The sequence below is a fragment of the Oryctolagus cuniculus genome, chromosome 6 (assembly GCF_964237555.1).
Source record: "Oryctolagus cuniculus chromosome 6, mOryCun1.1, whole genome shotgun sequence".
NCBI classification, from domain to species: domain Eukaryota; kingdom Metazoa; phylum Chordata; class Mammalia; order Lagomorpha; family Leporidae; genus Oryctolagus; species Oryctolagus cuniculus.
In genome coordinates this window covers 13,298,234-13,323,939 of record NC_091437.1, presented here as the reverse complement: position 1 = coordinate 13,323,939, position 25,706 = coordinate 13,298,234, and positions in this window count along the sequence as shown.

The window sequence follows — 25,706 nt, the reverse complement described above, 5'->3', positions numbered from 1 at the left end:
CAAAGCAAACAAAATTACAACCAAACTCTACAAGGAAATATTTTCAGAGTCCCTTGTTACTGCATAACATGTCCACACCAATAAGTCTAACTACCACAAAGATGTATTTTGGTTGCACTGGCTTCTACTTTGTAATGTTAAGTCACTGGACTCCGTTTTCTGTTTAATTGGCATTTAATAACAGTACATATTTATGGAGTACAGTGTCCACTATGTGTGATGATGGCACAGGGTGAGTATCAGCGCCATCATTTCCCACTTCTCTGCATTTGGAGCCTTCACGCTCCTCTCTCTGGATCGTCATGAAGTACACGCTGCCGTGGGCCGGAGTCACCCTCCTGTGCTGTGGAACACTGGAACGTCAACCTCCCAGCCCCCGGTACTTTGATCCCTGCCATCCTGGGTCCCTGTACTCCCCACACCACCCTTCCTAGCCCCTAATAATCACTAATCTGCTCCCCTCCTCCTATTTTCTGATATTAAAACACTGTTTTATGGAACAGTCCTAACACCGATACGTGCCAACTTCATTGTGATCACTTCGACGGTTCATCTCTTAGCACCGACTTTGAAGCGGATGAGATGCCAGCTGCTCGGGAAGGCGGCCTGGAACTCTCACATATCAGACACTGGGAGATACAGGCTTCAAACTCATTGAAGATTGGACTGCCTGTCCCTAAGATTAATTGTAATACTAACTTATTTCCATTTGTCATGGCATGGAAGAAAAGTATGCTATAGAAGTCATAAAATGTGAATTTTTAATCAACAGATTTTAACAATATTTATCAAAAGCTAATTATTTTTATTTCTATTATTTACATAATGGAAGATGCCAAAAAAGCATTAAGTATAAGTTAGGATGAATCCCAAAGATACTGTAAATGGTGTAGGGAAATTACACGATCAATAAGAATTTTAAATATGTACTCCATAATTAATAGAAGTTTGGAAGTAGGAGAAAGCTCTAAAGTTTCCAAATTTGGATAAAACCTGTGGTATAAAATATTTCTCAAAATCTAGTCAACAGATTGCCTACAACAAAATAGCAAAAAGTACTGATTTTAAAGATTTATTTATTTGTTTTGTTTATTTGAGAAGTAGAGTTACAGACAGAGAGGGGGAGAGACAGAGAGAAAGGTCTTCCATCCTCTGGTTCACTCCCCAAATGGCTGCAACCACCAGAGCCAGGCTGATATGGAGCCAGGAGCCAGGAGCTAGGAGCTTCTTCCGGGTCTCACATGTGGCTGCAAGGGCCCAAGGACTTGGGCATCTTCCACTGCTTTCCTAGGCCACAGCAGCGAGCTAGATGGGAAGAGGAGCATCCGGGACACAAATTGGCGCCCATACGGGATGCATACAGGTGGAAACAGTCTACTACACCACAGCACTGGCCCCATGAAGCACTTATCTGAAAAATGAGATTCTTAGAACTTATCTTGAACCTACTAAGTCAGAATTTCAAGGGAGAACAGGACTAGCAATCTGAACTTTTAAAAAAAAAAATCCTGTGGATAACTTCTATGGCCTTACAGTTTAAGAATCATTGCATTTTAGTAAACAAGAGACTAACAAAAACTGCATTTCTTAAGATCCCAAATGAGAATGAAGATCAAAAGTAGAAGTATCCTTCCTGCCCTCTAGTCCAAAATTCATTGTCCTGAACTGGAAATTATTTCCCATTGCAATTCTCAGAATCCTTGTATCATGACTGGGAGCGAGCAGCTACACACACAGTAGAGGCACGTGCTGAAGTCTATCTTATGGTCTTTAACAAAGCAACAGAAGAGGTGCAATGTCAATGAAATGCTGGGGTTGTAACTATCTGGCTGTTCTTTTATTATTATTCATCAACATTCAAACTAATAACCTGACTTCCTATTAAGGGCAGCAATGCAATGATCTCTCTGCTCCTTTTTTTATTTACTAGGAAATCAACCCCCCTAAAAAAAGTCCAGATAAGGCTGGCGCCACGGCTCACTAGGCTAATCCTCCACCTGCGGTGCCGGCACCCTGGGTTCTTGTCCCGGTCAGAGTCCCGGATTCTGTCCCGGTTGCCCCTCTTCCAGGCCAGCTCTCTGCTGTGGCCAGGGAGTGCAGCGGAGGATGGCCCAGGTACTTGAGCCCTGCACCCACATGGGAGACCAGAGGCGTCTGGCTCCTGGTTTCGAATCAGTGCGGTGTGCTGGCAGTAGCGGTCATTTGGGGGGTGAACCAACGGTAAAGGAAGACCTTTCTCTCTGTCTCTCTCTCACTGTCCACTCTGTCAAAAAAAAAAAAAAAAAAAAAAAGTCCAGATAAGTGTAAATGTGGCAGACTGTATGCCTGAAGAAAGGCCTGATAATTCCGGGTATCACTGGATGCATGCTCTTTTACAATATTGCTTGGCTACCTTGCAACGGGAGTAGTACCCTGACTGCCTTTCCCTTAGAACGCAGAAGTGATGCTGTCAGTCTTTCCAGCGCCAGCTCTCAGTGGCCCTGCAGCTTCTCACTCTCCTGGAACAAGACCACCACTGGATGAAGACCCCCCAGGATGGAAGCCTTGCCCATTCATTCAAACTGTTTCAGCCGTGCTGCTGAGCCACCAGCTGAGCACAGCCTCGTGAATGAACCCGGGTGTGATAAGTGCCCATTCAACAGAAGGAAGTCGCCAAGTTTTGCAGTGGTTTGTTACAAAACAATAGCTAATTCATATGCTAAGGAATAACCCTAAGTCTAAACAGCCACAGTGCCCAACCACAACTGCTGTCAAGTGCAGAGAAAGGAGCAAGGGCAGGGAGGGTTCTGTGAGAGACGCAAGCCTGCCCAGGCCTGGAGCAGAGTCAGACGTTGTTCACGGGCAACGGGACATACCAAGGTGGAGAGAATCACCCTCTGCTTGAACGGGCCCGCTGGACCTCACCCACACGCTGTGAGACCCTCAATAAACCTGGCAGTATCCACCAAATGGCAGATACTGCCAGGCTAGGAAAGAATCCACAGTTTATCTCCAGGAGAGCGGCCGTGGGCCAAAACGCTGGATACTTTAGCAGCAGCAGGCAGCCCTGCCAAGAAGCCAGGGGGAACCATGACCACACGAGCACCAGGGTGGCTCTGCTGCTGATTCCAGCTTCTTCCCAAAATGCACCCGGGGAGGCAGCAGATGGTGGTTCACACAGGCAGGGCTGGGTGGGAGAATCAGACTGCCTGAGCTCCGGGCTTGCTGCTGGGGCCCAGCACAGCTCCAGCTGTCGCAGGCGCATGGGAAGTGAACCAGTGGATAAAAGATCGATTCCCAGCGGTAAATACACTCGTGGCTTCACAATGTGCCAGAGAGACTTCTTGCTAACTCAGAGATGACCTAGATTCCTAGGGAAGAATATTAGGAAGATTCTACTCATCAAGCCCCGGTCTGGGAGTGGGCTTTTAGCATCAGGGTTAAGATGCCCACATTCCAGATCTGAGTGTCGGGGTTCGACGCTCTGCTTCCTCGGAGGCTGCAAGTGATTGCCCAAGTAGTCGGGTTCCTGCAACCTGAGTGGATGGCATTTCCAACTCTTGGCTTGGGCCCTACTATTTCAGGCATTTGGTAAGTGAATCAGGAGAAGGGACTGCTATCTCACTCCATTTGTATCATATATATATATATATACACACACACACACACACAAATATATGACATATATACTTATAAATGTGTAAATGCATAAAGGTATTAAAGCCATGATCCTAAATCCATACTGTCTGATACAGTCTACGTAATTCTTCTCTATACTATACTTCAAATAACTGATTTAGGTATGCATAAGAGACAAATACAACTAGGATGTGTTTGGTGTGAAATCCTAAGGAAAGTGGCAAACAATGAACATCATGAAAACCCAGAATGCCCTTGGGTGCCCAAATTTCTCACACATCTCACGGTAGAACAAGAGTGAGAGAATTCAAGGGCTTCAAAAAGATAGGAAGTTTTGCTGTAAGAGGTAAAGCTGGAGGTAAAACAACAATTGTCCATTTCAGAGTTAGCGAGGATGCTTGTGGTTGTGGTTCTCGTTTGGAAGACACCAGTCTGTCTCCCAAAACATACTGTCCTGATACGATTGAGGGTGATAAAAATGACCCCTAGGATCGATGGCCCCTGGCCCACAGAGACATTTTCACAGAAATGGACACTCTCAACAGCACACTGGCCACTTCCCCAGCCAGACAGGGCTTGCCCAGATTTCTGGCGCAAATAAGCTTTCAAGGATGTGTTCAACTGTAGGGTAGGAGAGGGCCTCGCCAGTGGAGACTGATGTTGGATAATCTTGCTAACCGAGGTGAACAGGGGCCTAATGTTCCTTTGTTGCAGAAAAATAAAGCAATATGCATGTCTTACACTTGAGTGTCATAGAACAATGCTGCCACATTTGTTTTACCTTCTCATGGTCAGCAAAGCCTCCCCTCAGCACAAATGTACTAAATTCAACTGTTATCCCTAATTCTGTTCAGACTTGAGGACTGCAAAAAGTCCTTCAAAACCTTATTTTGTGCCAAATTAACATCTTCTAATTCCATGTTTCCACGAACTCACTGAAGTCCCTTTGTACTTTCCTCACAGCTGGCTCTTGTACACATTTAAACCAAGTTGAGCATTATCCTGACCTAGGAGCAATCAACAGATAAAATCTATGTGAGAATGGATCAGGAGCCCAAGTTCAAGGCCAACCACCAACACTTGGCATTGACTTGCTAAGCCTGAAAATCAACTTGGTAGATAACAGTATTCCAGCACAGTCACCAGTAGGCATTGTGCCCTCTGAGTCAGTTCTGTCATTGGCCCAGACAGAACTGGCCCCTGATGGGGGTAGTCTAAAATCGTCTGGGGCAAAACACTGTAGCAGTGCAGGCAAAGATACTCTCTTCTGGTTGGCATTCCTTGTGGGTAGTTGAAAAACAGTCCCCAGAATAATATCCTATTCTCCCAAACCTGTCAATGTTATATGAGAAAGGAGAATTTGTAGATATGAAGAATCTGGAGATGGGATTATCCCAGATGTTCCGAGGGTGCCCAAGTCATCCCACGTATCTCTCCAAAGACAGAGGATCAGAGGAAAGCAGAGTGAAGGCGACTGTGGAAGCAGAGATTGGAGTGACACTGTGGTGAACCAAAGAATATGGTAGCCCCTGGAAGCCGAAGGAAGAAGGGACGGTTCTCCCGTGAAGCCTCCAGGAGAAATCAGCCCTGTCAGCACCTTGAGTTCAGTGCAGTAAAAACTGATTTCAGACTGCTGATCTCCAGAAATGTAAAATAACAAACCAGGGTTATTTGAAACCACAAATTCCGCACCAGTTTCTTACAGCAGCAGTAGGGAACTGATACACAGCCCTCCTTTCCCATATGCACCTGGGGTGTTTGATCACTGACATTCTGCTTGTCCGTACAGCTGACCCCAGACTGAACCTGGGCTAACATGGTTTGATTTTCTTATTCAGATTTTGGAATCCCTGCCTTTCGGGCTAGGAAGAGAGCAGAAACCCATCCACAAAGATCATAGTAAAAATGTAGAGTCTCATGTGCCCCAGGCTTTCCCACACACACGCTATCTTGTGTCATCCTCTCTTGAAGCCTGAAAGAGATGCAGGAGATGGCCAACATTTGGCAGGAGGGGAAGCAGGTGCATCCTTCCTCAAACTGCGTGGTCTCTACAAAGCTTTTCCCCCTCCCCTCTCCTCCCCCAAGTGGGGTCAGGTGGTATCAGCGGGGCCTTCTCACAACCCCTGCACCCCCTAAGCTCTGCGAACAGCAACTGGTAGCCCTGCTTCTTCATCATGCCCACCACGAAGGCAGGAACTGGTTCTTCTCTACATCTCCGGACGCATGGCCAGTAGGTCATTGGAGCTCCATATATGTTTGGTAAATGTAGAACTAAGTAAGCACAAAATGTTCTCATTAAGTAAGGCTGAAAGATAAAGGCTACATGTGATGGCTCAGGCACCAGCCCAAACACTCCCATCCTCCAACAATGTGTGTGACCCCATTCAACCTCCTCAGTGAGGAACAAGCCTCAGTGACATACTGCACATTCAGGGAATCCAGCCTCGCTGAACCCAAACCCCTGTTGTTTTCATCAAACACTGCAGATAAATTGAAAAATACATAAATTTATCCTAAACAATCCCATGGAGTCCTCAGTGTTAAAGGAAAAACATACTATTTCTAGAGTAAACATGCTATTTTTTATAACCTGCCTTGTTGATACTGTTTTTAGTCACTAAGTTCAGATTCAGGGCGAGGGAATCCAGGCACGTTTCACAGCGCTGCAGAATCCGACCCGTCTCCGCTGAACGGAACACGCGAGAACGCTCCCGGATCCGGTCGGCAAAGCAAGCTCTCCAACACCAGGCTTTACCGACTATCCGAATGAACAGGAATCGGTTCTTCAACCCGATAGTTTGCCTCAAAGTCTCTCTTAGGTAGGTTTGACCTTTATATTACGACTTTGATTTTGCTGTAAGCTCTTACATTTATATTACTGCTTAACATGCGCTCTTCGTAGAGATCTACCCTAACAATGTCTAACTGTATTTATTCACGCTGAGCATTCTGCTTAACTACTAGCCTAAAATGCAGCACAGCTGCCCGAGAAATCAGAATTCCTGTTATTTCAGAACCATGAAGGTCAGACTAGTTCCATGCAAAGGGAAATGAAATGTTTTGTGTCTTTAGGCAGTGGAGTCTAGTTCACATATTTCCTCACCACTGACGGTAGAGCCGTCCGATGTTCCTCGTTTGACTGTTTTTACCATTGTTCTCTCCAGCCCTCTCCCCCACCCCTTTTTTTTTTTTGTTAAACTGTGCAAGGTTACTTTTAATTCTCCACAAACTACAGAAATTATGTAACACATGCAGCCTTTAAAATTTTCAGTTAAAAGGAGGCTTTTTTAGAACCAGAAAGCAAGAAGAATTCTACTAATGAAATAGTGCTACAAACTTCTTTAGTCAAGTAATTAATCACTTAGGTTAAATAAATTGTTTCATTATCCATACTATTTTTAATTAATTACTTGAAAGACAGAGTGACGGGGGTGGGGGGGTATCTTCAATCCTCTGGTTCAATGCCCAGATGGCTGCAATAGTCAGGCCTGAGCCAATCCAGGTCTCCCACTGGAATGGCAGAGATGCGAATACTTGAGCCATCATTTCAGACTCCCAGAACGTGCATTAGCAGGGAGTTAAACTCCGATATGGGATGCAGGCGTCCCGAGCAGCATCCTAACCACTACACCATACACCTGCCCCTCTGTGCACTGTTTTGAGGAGTGACACAATCACGTGGATATTGCCTACTGTTGGCTTCCTTCTAAACTTGCACACAATGGCAGCATAAGCCTGGCCTTGAGCAGGTGGCTCCTTCCCAATGCAGCCTTATGGCCTAGTGGCAAAATACTGGGCTCTGGAGTTAGAAAGATTTGGATCGGAGACTTAATTCTACCAGTCTTTGGCTAAGAGAACCCAGGCAAGTTGCCTGACTTTTATTTTGCATTCAACCAAAGGAACACCAACATTTTTTTTATTATTACTCCTAGCTTATGAAATTTCAGCAAAGTGAATGTAGATACAACTGAAAAATTTCCAAGTGTTTAGTTCATTGACAATCCAGGTACTAAAAGTATGCCAGGAGCTCCACAATACAGCTAAGAGAAGATGATATACAAGACCAGGCACAATGGTGCCAAACCAAAGCACGGTAAAAAAAGAACAGAACAAACTTAGATCAGGCTGGGACAAGTATCAATATGAGAGGAGTCTAAACTTGTTGAGGAGACACAGCAACAAGTAAAAACCCAGCTACATTCAAACGCAGGCAGTTAAGTAGCTTTACAATAATCCACTGGTTTTCAATCACTGCAGTCTAATTCATGGTTATGTTTGTTATCAGTGAGCAGTAAGCAGGTGAGGCCATGTCTGACCCCCTAAGAATATTACATACATCTCAGCTATGACTGTCCCATATAGCACCTTCTTACGACGGACATGCTCCAGTACCACAGGACAATGTTCTCCAACACGCACCTTATAGCTGTCGTGGGCTCAACAACAGCACCCAAAATAGAATTCACCCAGATCCTGTGAATGTGGCCTTATTTTAAACAAGTTTGTTGTTGTTGTTTTTTGACAGGCAGAGTGGACAGTGAGAGAGAGAGACAGAGAGAAAGGTCTTCCTTTACCGTTGGTTCACCCTCCAATGGCCGCTGCGGCCGGCGCACTGCACTGATCCGAAGGCAGGAGCCAGATGCTTCTCCTGGTCTCCCATGGGGTGCAGGGCCCAAGGACTTGGGCCATCCTCCACTGCACTCCCTGGCCACAGCAGAGAGCTGGTCTGGAAGAGGGGCAACCGGGACAGAATCTGGCACCCAGACCGGGACTAGAACCCGGTGTGCCGGTGCCGCAAGGCGGAGGATTAGCCTGTTGAGCCGCGGCACCGCCCCCCTATAGCCATTTGACAACAAAGTACAGCAAAAGACATGGGGCTAAGGAAGAAAGCATGGACACATTCAAAGAAAAACCCTCCTGTTGGGGTGAATGGACAAAAGAGAACAGTCAGCGATTCTTAGTAAGATAAGGGGGGACATCAAATCAGTGCACAAGAAATCTCAAGACACAGGGACTTCCAGTGTGACCTCAGAAGATACTCCACTACATAGTAAAGCATCAGACCGGCAGAAAAAGGGGCTTTCTTTTTCATTTGCAAGGCCTATAAAGACAACTCATGAACCCAGCTCACTCTTAACAACTATTCCATCACACTCAATCTTCAAGAAATCGCAGGCACACTAGACTAGCTTTGGAAGCCTATGCTGTTCATCCCCACGTTGCCCTGTGTTGAGGAAATGGAGAAAAGTAAAATAGAAAAGAGACAATACTATGTAAGTAACTGAGGAAACAAATGCAAGAATATAATAGGGAAACAGTTTCCAAATAAGCATGACTGCTATTGCTTAAAAAGCAAACGTAGCAAATGAAGCAGAAATTCGCTAAAATCAACCAGAAAGAATTGTCACGGAATAAAAGATTGGAAAGGCAAACCGTGCCCCCCTGACGTTGTTCAACACATTCAACCCCAACATTCCAAAGATGCACTTAAAAAGCTGCTGGGCAGAAGAGCTTCACACAGTCGCACAAGGAACTGAGCTCACTTGCACGCAAACTTTGTTGTCAGACGAAAGGGAGTTTCAGCGGGTAGAAGACAAAGGGTGGTGCAGGCATTTAGTCCCAGCTAAGCTATTTTTTCATCAATAACATAAATTGTTAAACATGAGGACACCAAGAATAATTGAAGGAACAGTAAAGCACTGGTGGAGCAAATTGATTCCACTTAAATATAAAAGCTGCTGAAACTGCAGTGAAGAAATGAAATATAAATGCTATAAATCAGGAATACATGAAGAACAGTCTAATAAATGCTGACAGAATGAAGGGAAAGCATGGGGTACGGAAGATAAGCACATTGATTTTTCTAATTTTGCAAGGCAGATTATCACTGGATTGTATAAAGTTGTAAATTAAGTAGCAGAGATAATCTGATTTTCGAGTACAAAGGGAAACACTCAAAGACACTCACGCAGGCAAGTTAAAACAATATGCTCACCTGTTACAGAAGAGACTGGTAGATTGTAATGACTTCAAATCTCCACATTGTGTTCCAGGATTGTTTTTGTTTTAACTAAAAAAAAAAAAAAAAATTTGCTTAAGGATTACATCCAAAAATCGATCTACTCAGGGGCAAGCATTTCTCCTAGCAGTAAGCACTTAGGAGGCCTGTATCCCGCACAGCAGGGCCCTGGCTCAAGCTCCTGGCTCTGCTCCCGAGTTCAGTTTCTTGCTAATGCGCACCCTGGAGACAAAGGAAACACACCCAGACTGAGCCCCCGTGGGAGATCCGGACTGAGTCCCTAGCTCCCTGCTCCAACGTGCCCCCTCCTCCGCCCCATCCATCACAGGCATTTGGGGAGTGAACCAATGGGTGGGAGCTCTCTCTCCATCTCTCTGAAAACTAAATTTTTTTTAAAAAAAACACTCAAACATAGGTGACAAGTTTAACATATATTACAAAACCCTGATCATTTTAAAATCTGAATAAATAAATCAAGTGGACAGAATCAAGTCCAATAATAGAGATAGACAATGGGAATTTGATACTCGTAAAAGCTGTGTTTTAGAACAGCACAAGGAGGTCTATTGGCAACAGGAGTGCTGGAGAAAGCCAGCAGCCATCTGGAATGGATCAACTCACATCCCTGCCTCACCCCTACTAAAATAAACCCCAAACAGATTAAGTTTCAAAACATCGTAAGTACACATATCCCCAGCTCAGCAACTCTGATTCTAGGGATTTTTCAACTTATATATTTGCAATCAAGTAATGCATGCCTTAATACAGAACAATTTCTAGGACCTATTTTTAAAGTAAAAATCAAGAATACAAAATCCAGCAGATTTGTATTTACATAGAGATATATAATGTGTGTGTGTGTGTGTATACTTCTCTCCCCTTATCACTGCTTCTTTGTCAAATACCATGCTTATACATTTGCAGGTCATTTTTTTCTCATTAGATACTTACAATATCTCACAACATGATACAAGCAAAGTGGCTACCAACAGCAAACTAAAATATCAAATTTTCCAAAACAAAATTAAAAAAGGACATCATGATGTCATTGAACACCGCGCTGAAACTTGTGAACTGCTCAGAAACTCTTAACAAACATGGAAGAAGAAAAGGCAATAAACCATTCGTGTGTAATCCTGTTTGGGCTCGATGAGCTTTCTCATTATTAAAAGTCACAACTTAATGAAACTCGAGAGGCTTTTGGTCATTATATTTTCACATAACTGTAAGCCCCATTCTATCTTCTTACCTCCTTGGACTCCAATTACACATGCATTAGACCTCTTGCTTTTGTCCAGTGGGTGCCTGAAACTCTCATTCTTAGGTTTCAATCTTCTCCCTCATGTTCTCCGGAGAACTTCCATTGCTCCAGCCTCGAGTTCCCTGACCTTTGTCCACCATGTCCTTCCTGCTGTTACACTTGTGAATTTTTAATGTAGATACTCTAGCTTGCAGTTATGGAATTTCTACTTGGTTATTTTTGATAGTTTGTGTTTATATTGTGAGCTTTTCTATTGTGTCACTTATTGCAAGCATATTTGTCTTCATATCCTTGAGTATAATTTTAACAGCCACTCTAAAATTCTTATCTTCTCATTTTAAACTTGGGCCATTTCAGGTTGGGTTTTCACTGACTGGCTCTTCTTTCAAGGTACATTTTTCTGCTTTGTAGTATATTGAATAGTTTCAGGTCATATCCTTAATATATTCAACAGTTTTGGGTCATATCGTGCACATGTGGATGCCTAGTTGTGGAGCCCCTACAGTATGTTCTACTCCTCTCAAGATGAAGATTAGTGCATTAGTTTACTTGCTCAATTGCTTGATTGAATAGATAGGTTGTATTCAAACTTCAAATTGTACCTTTTGATCTCATTCATTTTACCCCTAGCTGGAACCTGTCCCTCATACATATGGCTAGGGGAACACCTATAGATTTGTCAGAGATTCTGCACAGAAGTTGGGCATCCTCTCTGGTATTTCTTTAAAAAAAAATGTAGCACAGGTTTTCTATCTGAATGTTAGCTGAACCACATACCAGCTGCTGCCATCTTTCAGGTTAAAAGTCTCATGTCGGCGATCTTACGGTACATCCTTGCTTTCTTTTACACTTCAGGGCCAGAGTTGATTTTCTACGGTTGGAGCAGGTTTTGTAGGAGTTCACTCAGCCGTATCAAAAACAGAACTCCAGAATTCATGCTTGAAACGCAAAGGTTTAAATTGAATGTCAGAAAGTTAAAATGATAACTCCTTCTAATAATTTTACAAAACTGACTTGTTTTGCAAGCATCCTGTAAAACCAAAGAGAAAAATTTTAGATCCTGCCATCGCACAATTTTGTTATGGATCAAAATATCAATCCCTTGTTTGATTTACAGGTACTTTGAATTTGTTAACCTAAATCTGCTAAAAATAAAGACTTGTAAAATTTCTGCTTCATGTTTAAAACTAAGATTCATACAAACTATCAAAATGTACAAAGTCATTCTTGGTTATAAAATCATGGTTTCCATTTTATTCTAATCTACTTTGAGTGGCTTCTTCCCAGCATCAGTGACCCCAGGTAAGGCAAAGCGCCTGCACTTCCAGGTCCATCTGGTATACCCAGCCTGTGCCATTGATGAAGAAATCCAGGAAATCCACACAACAGCGGTGTTTTAGAGCCTGCGCATAGCCCCTTGATCCAGTCCTTGAGTGTTGGTTTGTCCCTTGATGCTTCTCCCATACCCAAAGCCTGTATTTGATCTCTTCTGTCTGTCACAAGCTTTCATTTTGTTATTTCCTCTCTTCTTATCTTCCAGTCCAACATCGACCTCCAGTGTGTGGTTGGCACCTCTGACATGACACCTGCAGGTCCCGGATTCCTGCCAGTCGACAATTGCGTAGCTCCCTGCTCTAGGTGTGGGCTCCACCTGTGACGGGCTTCTAATGAAAAGAATATTGCAATACCTAGGGATATAATTTTCATGATTTATAAATTTGGGTGACTTGGTCTTGTTGGAAGATTTGATTGCCTTCATAGGAATAAGCCTTGTGGTACAACAGGTTAAACCATCATTTGGGACCCCCGCATCCCATACTGGATGCAAATAAATAAATCAATCTTTTTTTAAAAAGTACTTACTTGAAGGTGGAGTGACTGGGAGAGAGGAGAGACAGGAAGTGGCATCTTCCATCTTGCATCTCTCACGTGTCCTACTCTCCAAACAGCTGCAAAGCCAAGAGCCAGGAGCTTCATCTGGGTCTCCCCTGGGGGTGACAGGGGCCCAAACACTTGAGCCATCTCCTGCTGCTTTCCCAGGTGCGTTAGCAGGGAGCTGGATCAGAGGAGGAACAGATGGGACTCGAACCGGAGCCCGTAAGGGATGCTGGTGCTGCAGGCCGCAGCTTAAATGTAGTGCCACAGTACCAGCCCCATAAACGAATCTTTTAAGAACCTTTTACAGGTTTATTTTGCTATAAAAATAACTGCCATTCATGTATGTGAGTGATCTTTAAAACATTCATGAAAAAGCATATTATGAATAAACCATGCATGATTTCAAAACATTTTTGAACCAAAATAAACATTTTATTTCATTTTTCCATGAACTTTTTGGAGTACTGTCAAACTTAGGAAGGATACAGTTAGAAAAGATCTGCTTCGTTAAATTCTTTTTCTGACTTTATGCTTCCTACGTGTTCACATTTCAGGCAGGGTGAGAATGAAGGAGAGTGGGTCCACATGGATTTTTAAAAACTGCTTCCTATTCTGTTTTCCAGCAGGCAGAACAGTCAGAAAACCACATGTACCCTCACGACTCAGAGTCTCTCACTGAATACAGGGAACCGAAGCAGGATTCATTTATCCCCCGGGGCGGGGGTGGAGGCAAGATGGCGGAATAGGAAGGGAGCACTTATCCCCCGAGGCAAAATCCAGGTCTCCAGGTTCAAAGCAAAGATGCAGAAGTCAGTGCTGTGGCCAGGGAGTGCAGTGGAGGATGGCCCAAGTGCTTGGGCCCTGCACCCCATGGGAGACCAGGATAAGTACCTGGCTCCTGCCATCGCATCAGCGTGGTGCGCCGGCCACAGCGTGCTGGCTGCGGCGGCCATTGGAGGGTGAACCAATGGCAAAGGAAGACCTTTCTCTCTGTCTCTCTCTCTCACTGTCCACTCTGCCTGTCAAAAAAAAAAAAAAAAAAAAAAAAAAAGATGCAGAAGTCAGGAAACCAGCAAGAGCGACTGCCTTCAATACACCTCCTCGGTACCCTGCCCGGAGACAGGCAGCGCGGTGCTCCCGCCATGGCTCCTAACACAGCCGAGCATTCCCGAAGACCCCTGCCCTTCCCCAGTGGCTCAGCACACTTTTCCTTTCCAGCTGGAGACCTCTCCTAGAAAGGAAACTCCCTTCCTTGACTTCAAACATGATCACGGGACCACTGCTGGAGTTGAGGCTGTGTTTCCAGGGGACAATCCTGTCTCACTTTCCCTCCTTCAGCAGACTGTGAGGTAGAAAGATCAGCAATCCGTGGGGCTTGTCTGCTCTCAGCGATGGTGGTGACAGTCCACCGTGGCTTCAGAAATGCAGAAAAGCTTTAGGCCCTGCTCCAACCTGAAGGCAGAGCTTGAAGCCTCACTGCCGCTGGAGAGCGGTCTCCATTCTGGGTTAAGCACACGGCTGGCTTCCAGATAGAGAAGGCACAGTGAGAGGTAAGGAATACTCCCTTCCTGACTCCCCACTCAGATGGTGGAGCTGTTAGACAAACACACCCTCCTTCTTCCTCCCTCCCTCTCCCCTTCTCCCTCCCCCCAAACACACACACACACACACACACACACACACACACACACACGCATGCTAGTAGAATGGGAAATAACAAAGATTTAGATTCTGACAATGTCCTCATCTTAAGGAACCCAATAGAGGGGCACAGATCATGTTAGAGCCAATTTATCCCGCAGAATCCTTAAAAGGCTAGCTTTTGGGGACACCAGGCGAGGAGGGGTCTTGAGTGGAAAAACAGATTAAAAAGAGAGGTGACGTATGCAGCAGGAGGTGTTGAAAGAACACCCGAGACTCGTTAAGTTTAGCGATGTTTAGTTTAGAAAGAAAACGGCTTTAGAACAGGGAAGCATTCCAAACCAAACACGATTCTGAAGGGTAAGCTAATTTTTATAACCACAGAGACAGGCGATGATATACAAAGGTGACCCGACGGGTGCCGTTAGAATATGCTTCAAGTGGGTAGACTCTGGCAGTTTGTCAGTCTGGAATTGGCTGATGGTTTGGCTGCTCTAACTGCCTCTGTTGCTTAGTTACAGGGTTATACTCTCAGGTTCCGTCCTTACTTGTTTGTGTATCAAGCAAGATTATAGCCCACTGTATACCACGGCACTTAGGGTCAATTCTTTTTTTGACAGGCAGAGTTAGACAGCAAGAGAGACAGAGAGAAAGGCCTTCCTTCCATTGGTTCACCCCCCAAATGACCACCAAGGCCGGCACGCTGCTCCGATCCGAAGCCAGGAGCCAGATGCCTCCTGGTCTATGCGGGTGCAGGGCCCAAGCACTTGGGCCATCCTCCACTGCCATCCGGGGCCACAGCAAAGAGCTGGACTGGAAGAGGAGCAACTGGGACAGAATCCGGCGCCCCAACTGGGACCAGAACCTGGGGTACCAGTGCCACAGGTGGAGGATCAGTCAAGTGAGCTGCAGCACCGACCAAGGGGTCAATTTTTATTACTCAAGTATGGAAGGCAATTTAGGCCAAGTTCACCTCATTATAACGTGAAGAGATGATCCCTCTCTCATCACCACATACACAATACTAGGAGCCAAGCACACAGCCTTCAATGGGAGATTGGGAATCTCAGCAGCTATTAAATAAGATCTCAAATAAAAGACACTTATATTCCAAACACATTTATATTCCAATGCACAAGGATGTTGTGGGAAAAAGGCCTTCCTCCTGCCCACCCCAGAGTAAAGGCCAGGCGGTCGTAATACTCAAATAGGTTCAAAGTACAAGAAAAGGTATTCTATGTGAACAGTAACCAAAAAGGAGCTGGAATAAATACAGTCATATTAATGAAGTACATTTTAAGACAGAAAATACTAAAAGGGATAAGGCAAAATTTTATATAATGATAAAAAGATCAGTTTTCAGCAACATAAAACAATTATAAACAGAAGAGATGTACTCAAGCATAGTTTTTTAATAATATGCATTTTCATGATGTCTCACATGTAAAATCTTTTACATTAAAATTTAAATTTATCTTTGGGGCCAGTGCTGTGGCACAGCAGGTTAAAGCCCTAGCCTGAAGTGCCAGCATCCCCTATGGGTGCCGGTTCTAGTCCCGGCTGTTCCTCTTCCGATCCAGCTCTCTGCTATGGCCTTGGGCCCCTGCAACCACTTGGGAGACCAGGAAGAGGCCCCTGTTGTGGTCTGTGCTTGTCCTGAGATACCTTTATCCAACCTCGTAGTGTCAGTCGATGAGTGTTCCCCTGGCTTTGGATCAGCACAGCTCCGGCCATTGTGACTATCTGGGGAGTGAACCAACGGATGGAAGACCTCTCTCTGTAACTCTGTCTGTCAAATAAATAAAATAAATCTTCAAAAAACAATAAATAAATTTATCTTTGAATTTATTTTCCCTGAACTCTTTGAAGTGCCTTATTTATGTGCCTAACAATAGATACCCAAAATATGTGAAGCGAAAATCGACAACCATAGAATACTCCTCCCAACACTTTCTACTCAAGTGCTCATGGAACATCCTTTAGGATAAAGCGAGTTAGACCACAAAGCAAGTCTGAACAGATTTTTAAAAACTGAAATCAAGGCCGGCGTTGCAGCTCACTAGGCTAATCCTCCGCCTTGCAGCGCCGGCACAACGGGTTCTAGTCCCGGTCAGGGCACTGGATTCTGTCCCAGTTGCCCCTCTTCCAGTCCAGCTCTCTGCTGTGGCCCAGGAGTGCAGTGGAGGATGGCCCAAGTCCTTGGGCTCTGCACCCCATGGGAGACCAGGAGAAGCACCTGGCTCCCAGCTTCGGATCAGCGCTGTGCACTGGCCGCAGCGGCCATTGGAGGGTGAACCAACGGTAAAGGAAGACCTTTCTCTCTGTCTTTCTCTCTCACTGTCCACTCTGCCTGTCCAAAAAAAACTGAAATCAAAACAAAGTATATACTCTGACCACAATGAAGTGAAATCGGAAATAGAAATTTGTAACAGAAGGAAATTAGGATAATTCCTAACTATTCAGACATTAAACAACATATCCACAAATAACTAATGGGTCTAAGAATAAATCACAGCTTCAACTTCTTAAAACTAGGAATAAAAGCAAGGATTTTACTACCTACCTTATAGAAACAACACACCATCCCAGAGACTACTAAGAGCATTTATACGCCACTAAGTTAGATAACCTAGATGAAATGGTCCACTTGTTAGAAATATAACCTACCAAACCGAAAAGGAAACAGAAATGTTGAACAGGCCAGTAACAAGTACATTATTTTTTATTAATCAAAAGAAAAAAAAAGAAAATAAGAAAAGTTTCAAGCAAAAAAAAAAAAAAATGTTCTAGGACCAGATGACTTCACTGGTGAATTCTACCAAACATTCAAAGAAGAATCAACACCAATCTTTGTCAAACTCTTCCAAAAATAAAAAAGAAGGGAACACTCATCGACTGACACTACGAGGTTGGATAAAGGTATCTCAGGACAAGCACAGACCACAACAATTCAGAGTCTTCAACAAAATATTAGGCAAGCTAAATCTAACAGCATACTAATGGGATTACATATCACAATCAGCGCTAAACCCAACAGCATGCTGAAGACTGGCTCGGCACATAAAATCAGTCCTTGTAATACGTCACATTAATAATGAAGGGAAAGTACATAATCATCTCAGTCAAAAGAGAAAAAGCATCAGTGACACCCCAAGTGCTTTCTTCATAAACATAAAACCCTTAAGCAACTAGAAAGTACAGGGTATTTCTTCAAGTAACCTAGCACTGACTGGCATGGTGCTCAAATCTCTTCCCAAGCATGGAGAACAAGACAAGGCGGTGGGTGCATGGTTAAGACACTGATGGTTGCAACATCCACATTCCGCATGGGAGAGCCTGGGTTTGAGTCCCGGCTCCGCTCTGTGTCCAGCCTCCTGCTGACACACACCTTGGGAGGCAGCAGGTGATAGATGGTCTGAGCACTTGGGTCCCTGCCACCTTTGGAGACCTGGATTCAAATCCTGGCTCCCAGCTTCAGCCTGGCCCAAGGGCGGTCACTGCAGGCGAGCCAGCAGACAGGGGCTCCCTCTGTTTCTGTTTCTCTCTCCCTCACTGTCACTCTCGCTCTCACTCTCTTTCTCTCAAATAAGTTGGAAAATGAATTACTTTTTAAAGGACAAGATAAGGCTGTCTGCCCTCCCCACTTCTATTCAACATTATTCTGGAAGTCCTAGGCAGGTCAAATAGGCAACAAAAAAGAAATGAAATAGGAGTAAAACTCACCCAGAGTGGAAATGAAGGAAGGTGTAAAATTATTCAGCGACATGATCTCATACACAGAAAATCCTAAATAATCCACCAACAAAAGAAAAGAAAAACTGTGGGGAGCAACTCGGACTAGACTAAGTTACTGGAATTAAGACTTATTCTATGCATCTGCTCTCCCACAATATGGCACTGGGAGAGGAGAAAACAGCTTCTACACAGCTGCCTCCAGTTCAGCCAATAAACTGTAGGACTTGCTCCTGATTGGAGAAGAGCAGCGTACTCGGCGTGTGGGCAGCCGAGTTGGGATTGGCGGAGGAGGACTATAAAGGAGGAGACGGCATGCACCAGGAACATCTAAGGGGAACATCTGAAGGAACATCTGAGCAGCCCCCAAGAGAGCCGGCCGGCGGTGTGCCACTCCCCCGCGGAAGTGGGGAATGTGGCAGGGGGAACCGCCCTTCCACGGAGGTGGAAGGGATGGTAGCCAACCCGGGAAGGACCAGCAGCAAACCCGGGGAGGGCCGAGCAGACAAAAGAACAACGCAGGGTCCTGTGTCGTTCCTCCATGAAGAGGGGGAGCGTCAAAAAAAACTACTAGAGTTATTAAATGGGTGCTGCAAAACTGTATGACACAATCAAGAACTGAAAATACAACCCAAAGAATGACCGCAAAGTTTGTAAATTATAACAGAGTAAGGTCAGTTATCTAAAATATTTAAACAATTTTTACAACTCAACAAAAATGACAAATGACCCAATCCAAAAATGAGCAAAGGACTCACACAGACATTTTTCCAAATGCTCTGCCCCACCACATACACACACACAAATGGACAATAAACACAAATATGTGTTTGATGTCATTAGTCAGCAGAGAAACGACACCAAAACTACAGAAGCACTATGATGTCTATAATAAAGGAAAATTATTTTTCTTTTTTTTTCCCTTTTTTTTTTTTTTTGACAGGCAAAGTGGACAGTGAGAGAAAGAGACAGAGAGAAAGGTCTTCCATTTTCCGTTGGTTCACCCTCCAATGGCTGCTGCGGCCAGCGTGCTGCGGCTGGCGCACCGCGCTGATCCGAAGGCAGGAGCCAGGTACTTATCCTGGTCTCCCATGGGGTGCAGGGCCCAAGCACTTGGGCCATCCTCCACTGCACTCCCTGGCCACAGCAGAGAGCTGGCCTGGAAGAGGGGCAACCGGGACAGAATCCGGCGCCCGGACTGGGACTAGAACCCGGTATGCCGGCGCCGCAAGGCAGAGGATTAGCCTAGTGAGCTGCGGCGCCGGCCGGAAAATTATTTTTAAAAATAGAAAATAATAAGCATTGGCTACGATGTGGAGAAATTAAAATCCTCATGCGTTGCTGATGGGATTGTAAAACAGTGACTCACTGTGGGAAAATGTGGCAGTCTGAGAAACTGTTAAAAAACAGTCATTACATGGCCACATTCTACTCTTCAAGAACTGAGAACATGGGTTCACACAAACACTTGCACAAATTTGTTAACAGCATCACAATTCATAACAGCCAACAAAAAAACCACACACATATACCAAATATCCCTGAACAGATATTTGGGAAAACACAATATGGTGAATTTATACATGCCTGAACTCTGAGAACGTGCCAGTTCAAAGTCTCTAGTTTCAGTATCATTTCATTGATACAAATGTCCACAAAATCAAAGTAGATTAGCAGCTGCTGGGGACTAGGGTGTAGGGGCCATGGGGAGTGGCTGCTTCATGGGTACTGGGATTCTTCTTGGGGTGATGCAAACATTCTGGGCTTGTCATGCCGTACAACATTGTACAAAGTATGTCATGTCACTGATCGCACATTTTACAAATGGCTAAATTACAATGGCTGAATGGCTACATTGGATCTCAATAGTGGACAGATAATGATGGGGTATGGGAAGAAGTAGGCCAGTGCCCAAGTGCTCTGAGATGGAGGAAGCCTATAAGAGTTCACCCAGTTCAAGGATTTCTTAAAATTCAAGACAATTTTTGCAGTGTTAAAATGCCCAGAAGGAAAAACCCTATCAGATTGGCGGTGGAGAAGTGTTGTCGATTTGCACTCATAGTCTTTGGCCCCCTGTGTTTTATCTCCGTTTCCATCACGCACACTTTATTCACTGGGAAAGCACAAAGGAAGGAAGAGCTAAGCAAACTCTGACTCCTCCCCCGGAGGAGAAAATTGATGTGGTCATTTGCATACATGCATGAATGGAAATGGAAACTTAACATGTCTTAGCCGGCAAGAGACTAAGACCTTAACTAGCTAAAACATAAACTTTGTTTTGCTCTGAAATAAAATGAAAATTAAAGCTTCTATTTTTAACCAATAATAAATATGCAATGAACTAATATGAACTCATTTTGCTATTCTACCTAATTATTCTTCCTTATTGTTTTCCATTAACCAAAATCAGTTAGCAGCAATGGAATTTTATGCATTTCTCTTGTTTTCATTTTGGTTAACATGTGGTCTGGGAAGACTTTATCCCATGTGTACAATCCTCACAAGGTAAATACATAAGAATAGCAATTTATGATTTACACATATCTGAAAATGAATTGCATTAGCACTGAATTCTTATATCTAGAGATAACTAGATTCCACATCTGTGCCGGAAACAAGACAGGATGATTAATGCAGAGCACTGAAGAACTGTCAGGTAGATGGAAAGGGCACTCTATTAGCAAGTTCTTTTTTTTTTTTTTAAGATTTATTTATATATTTGAAAGGCACAGTATAGACAGAGGCAGAGGCAGAGAGAGAGAGGTCTTCCATCCGCTGGTTCACTCCCCAAATGACCACAATGGTCAGAGCAGAGCTGACCCAAAGCCAGGAGCCAGGAGCTTTTTCTGAGTGCAGGGGCCCAAGCCCTTGGGCCATTTCCACTGCTTTCCCGGCTCATAGCAGAGAGCTGGATTGGAAGTGGAGCAGCCAGGACTCAAACTAGTGCCCATAAGGGATGCTGGCACTGCAGGCGATGGCTTTACCAGCTACATCATGGCGTGAGCCCCTAGCAAGTACTCTATAGGAGTCATTTGCTTGTGGAACATTTTGTATATAAAGCTACATTCCAAAAAGATTTTTATTCATTTTACAGAAAATACAAAATATTTCTTTTGCCTTAACACACTTATAGCTCAGTGCTTTTTATGTCAGTAACTTTATACATTGCCTCAAGAAAAACCAAAAGCCATGGGTAGTAAATACATTAACGAAACTAAGCAAGAAATCAATCTTAGTTTTTGACATTTCTGAGAGCTACCCCCAGTCTCTTGAGTGTCATTTTCCCCCAGGCAAACTTGGGGGCAGCCTCCTCTGGGGCTCACAAACACGCCAACCCTTCAGGCAGCGGAGCCAAACACAGAACAATGCTCTCAGCACCCCCTCGGATGATCTCCACACACCCTAAGCCTGAGCAGCCCCTGCTGCTTCCCATGTCCTGGGTCCCTGCAGCAGAGCAGGTTGCAGGCTGGGCCAGTGCTGGCGCCGCCTCGGATTTGGGCCCTGGAATATTCTCTGGCAACACGATAGCTCTTCTCTCCAGAAGCTGTGCTGGGAGGCAAGGAGAGACAGAAGGCTGACCGGATGGAAGAGCAGGACCAAGGGAGGGTGCTGGCTTGTGTTTAGAGTCGGAAAGGCATGGCTTTGTGTACAGATCTGAGGGGGGAGGCCAGTCAGGATGGCAAACACTGGTTACTAAGACAGCCTCCTCCCTTCCTGGGTAGGGCACAGCCTGGGAGGAAGCTGCAGACCGGGAGATGCCTGCACCATTCCTTCACGGAGATGTGATGGAGGCGGGAAGATTAGGTGAAAGAGGGGTTAGGGATGGGTCCCGGGATGAGGGACCCGCTGCTGAGCCCACTGTGTGGAGATGGAGGAAGAGGGAAGCCACAACATCCCCTGCCCAGCGGCTCCAACCCCTGCCTCTCAGCAGCTTTTTCTGTTGTCCATAAAATAAATTCCACTTCCCACTGATCTGGAGCTCGCCACAAACACCCTCCTCGCCGAGTCCGGAGACGGCACACCTGTGCCTCAGCTTCGTGCTGACGAATGCATTTCACTTTCTTGGGCGGCTCCACTCCCCTGCGCTGCCTAACCAAGCGCAGGCCAGTGAGCACTGGCGCTCACCGAGCACCTGCTGGGCACCAGCCACCTATTCCTCCCCAGGAAACGGGTTTTAATGGTTTCCCTCTAGAAATGAGGGAGCGTGACTTGGAGAGTGTGGCCGAGGTCAGGCAGTCAGCAGCTGTCCCAACAGTGACTCAAACACAGGTTCAAGCCCCGCCCCCACTCCCACCCTGGGGCCCTTCACCCACAGTAGCACCTTCAGGGTGCCCTAATCCCCCAGCTGTGGAGATTAATTTATGCTAAACCATGGACGAAACTCCTTCTGCGAGGAACCTAAAACTCAGAGCCGCTTTTCTCCTAAAATGTGCACACAGGAGTCTCAACCTCCTGAGCCAGGCGGCCCTCCTGAGCCAGGCGGCCCTCCTGAGGACGAACTCCGCCCAGGTGCATCGCCTTGACCGTGGCTGTCTGCTAGTCCAGGTGCCAGGCTTGTTCAATATATTCTGATGGAAATCTCTGGACAGATGATTAAGTACCGAGAATATATAGTATGTAGCCTTCTGCTTTCTCAAGCACTACAGAGGAAATAAATCTGTTATATTATTTGGGGCACCACCTTGCTAACTTTTTTAAGAGAACCAAACTTTTTTTTCTGGAATGTCAATGCAAGAGTCAGGCTCACAGGAGGAGAGGAGCGCACTTTGGCAGAGTAACAGATCAAGGGGCTGTGGAGGAAGGGGCTTAGGGACAAAGGCTGACACAATACCTGGGCGAGTGCGGTCCCTGGAGGATGGCCACGGTGCGCCACTGACGCCGAGAACCCGGCCTTGGCTGATCTACTGCTATCGGACCCACAGGCATCAGTGATTGCTCACATTCCCAAGGCCCCTGTGGCTGAGCTGTTTTAGAAGGAACCACGGGAGTGATGTCACTGACTCCCAGAGCTCACGTGCCGACCGAAGGTTCTCTTGAATTAAGAAGGGGTTACCAGGGGTGGCGTTGTGGTGCATTAGGTTAAACCACTTCTGAGCCAGCTCCCTGCTAATGCACCTGGCAAAGCAGTGGAAGATGGCCCAAGTGCTTGAGCCCCTGCACCCATGTGGGAGACCTGGGAGAAACTCCTGACCCCTGGTTTCTGCTGGCCCAGCCCTGGCCCTTTTGTGCATTTGAGGAATGAACCAGCAGATGGAAGACCTCTCTCTCCCTCCCTTCCTCGCTCTCGCTCTCCCTTTCAGCCTTCATGTGAATAAAATAAATCTTTTTTTCAAAAACAGAACTGATTATTTGTTCACAGCTTAGGGCTTTTGTTAAAGAACTCTTTCCTTTCTTAGATATTAAAAGTAAGTGCTTTGAATTCTCAGACTTCCCACCTTCAGTAACTTCCCTCAGCTCCACCTGCACAGAGACACTAAGGGGCTGTGCTGAGGTTTATTAAGGAGGCACAGTTTTCAGCTGGTGTTGACACTTGATGCAATTTAAGCACTCCACGTTCCTGAGCAGGCAAAGCAGCTCTAATGGCTGAGTATCTGTAATTTTCTGAGAAATGCCCAACACATGACACTTAAGGAATCCTGACAAATTCAGTATTGAGTGCAGAACAAAATACAAGAAAGAAATGATTGATTCCTACGCAAATGGTGCTCAAAATGACTTGCAAGCCCGATCGATGATGCCTAGACAGCACTCTGCTCAGACCCTGGCGGAGGCACGGTCGGTGGGTTCAAGTGCTATCTGCAGTGGACAGCAAGGAAGGTAAAAATACAACACGAAAATGACAAAAATCACAAGTGGTAGTTGCACGCATGTGTCATCAGCTTAGAGATGACCATGTGATTCACTAAGCAACGAAGAAGTCTTCACCCTCATACGCAGGTAAGAACTTTGAACAAGGCTTGTATAAAAACAGGGCACAATAAATACCATGAAGCCATGGATCCTGTTCTAATGAAGTTTCCTACTGAAACACATATTTATGTAGGGAACTAACACTGCAGTGACACTCAGGGCACCCATGACAAAAAGCATGATAAACAGTTTGGACAAATCTACAAAACCAGGGCAAACAAAAACAGAGAAACTGAGATCCTATTATGCAAATACTTCCCAAGATGCCAGACCACACAGATAAAGTCAGATTGGAAGGGCACAACCCATTCCCTGACACAGGTGTCCAGAATGAGACTCAGGGAGTGATGGAAGACTCCAACTGTCCAGACACCTGCAGCTCTTATTCTACTAAAGCCAGAACATCGAGCAGTTCTTTATAAGCCAAAGATCACCTCCCAGAAAATACAGAAAGCAAAAACTGAAGTTACTGTTCTGGGTCCCAGAAAGGACCAGCAAGAGAAACTGATGTAGAGAGCACCTTGAGAGAAGACGGGCATCCCATCTCAAAGGCATCTTGAAGCAAAGGAAATCAAGGCTCTGATTCCAATTATGTAATTTAAAATGATCCTGAAAAGGAACAAAAGGAGCGAGCTTTGCAAAAGAGAAATTAGAGTGTCTCTTCTCTCTGAAAAACTCCGCTTTCACAAGATACATACTAGAGCTGAAAAACAGTGTAGCAAAAAGAACAGGAGAAACAATACAATCATGAGAAACATTACAATCTTAAGCTTTCCAATTAGCTTGCAGTATTTTTTAAAGCCAGATAGAGAAGAGTTTTTAAATTATATGCAGAGGCAGACGTAAGAGAAGGGTTGAAGGCTAACAAAATGGATGCAAAGTTCAGCTTTATTTTTTCTCCTATTGTCCTTTTAAAACCAAGTATAATCTTCAAGCTAAAGCTGGAAATTGCCAGAATAAAATACCCCTAACAGGTACAGGTATTTTAAAACACCAAACTAAGTTCCCAGACCTGCACACATTTACAAAGAGATCTTGTGGGTGGCAAAAGGAGGACAACAAAGCAACAGCCAGAAAAAGGAATTCCTAATTTTAAAAAGATGAATTACACAGCTACAAATTGGTGTTGATCCCAAATAAAATGTTTAGTCAAAAGCAATTTCTAAGTATTAGAAATACAAAAGGCAATCTTCAGGAGAAAAGATGGGTTTACCAACAGAAGTCCTCCTGAACTAAGTCAAGCTCCTTGTTTGATGAGATGAGGACAGGGCAAGGAGACAAAGTGGCTTACCTGGATTTCGGCCAGGTGTCTGATTAAAACCTAACCATACTCCAGGGGCGCAGAAGGATCATCCATCAGGAGAACTCCCAGACGTCGGGCACTGATTGGTTCAGTGGGTTGAGGTGGACCTTGACGTGGGACTACAGTGGCTTAATAGGGGGCTTAGTCATTTTTGTCAATGAAAGTATTGAATTAAGGATTTTTAATCTATCAGCGTTGTTAACTAAGGTAAGACAGCCAGCATGCAATGTGTTAGAATTAGTGTCCAAATATTTTAAACAGGTGGAAGTGGCAGCAAAATTTAGCAGGCCTTATCCTTGGAAGAACAGAAACTCCGTATGAGAAAGCAAGGAGTTGCTCAGTTA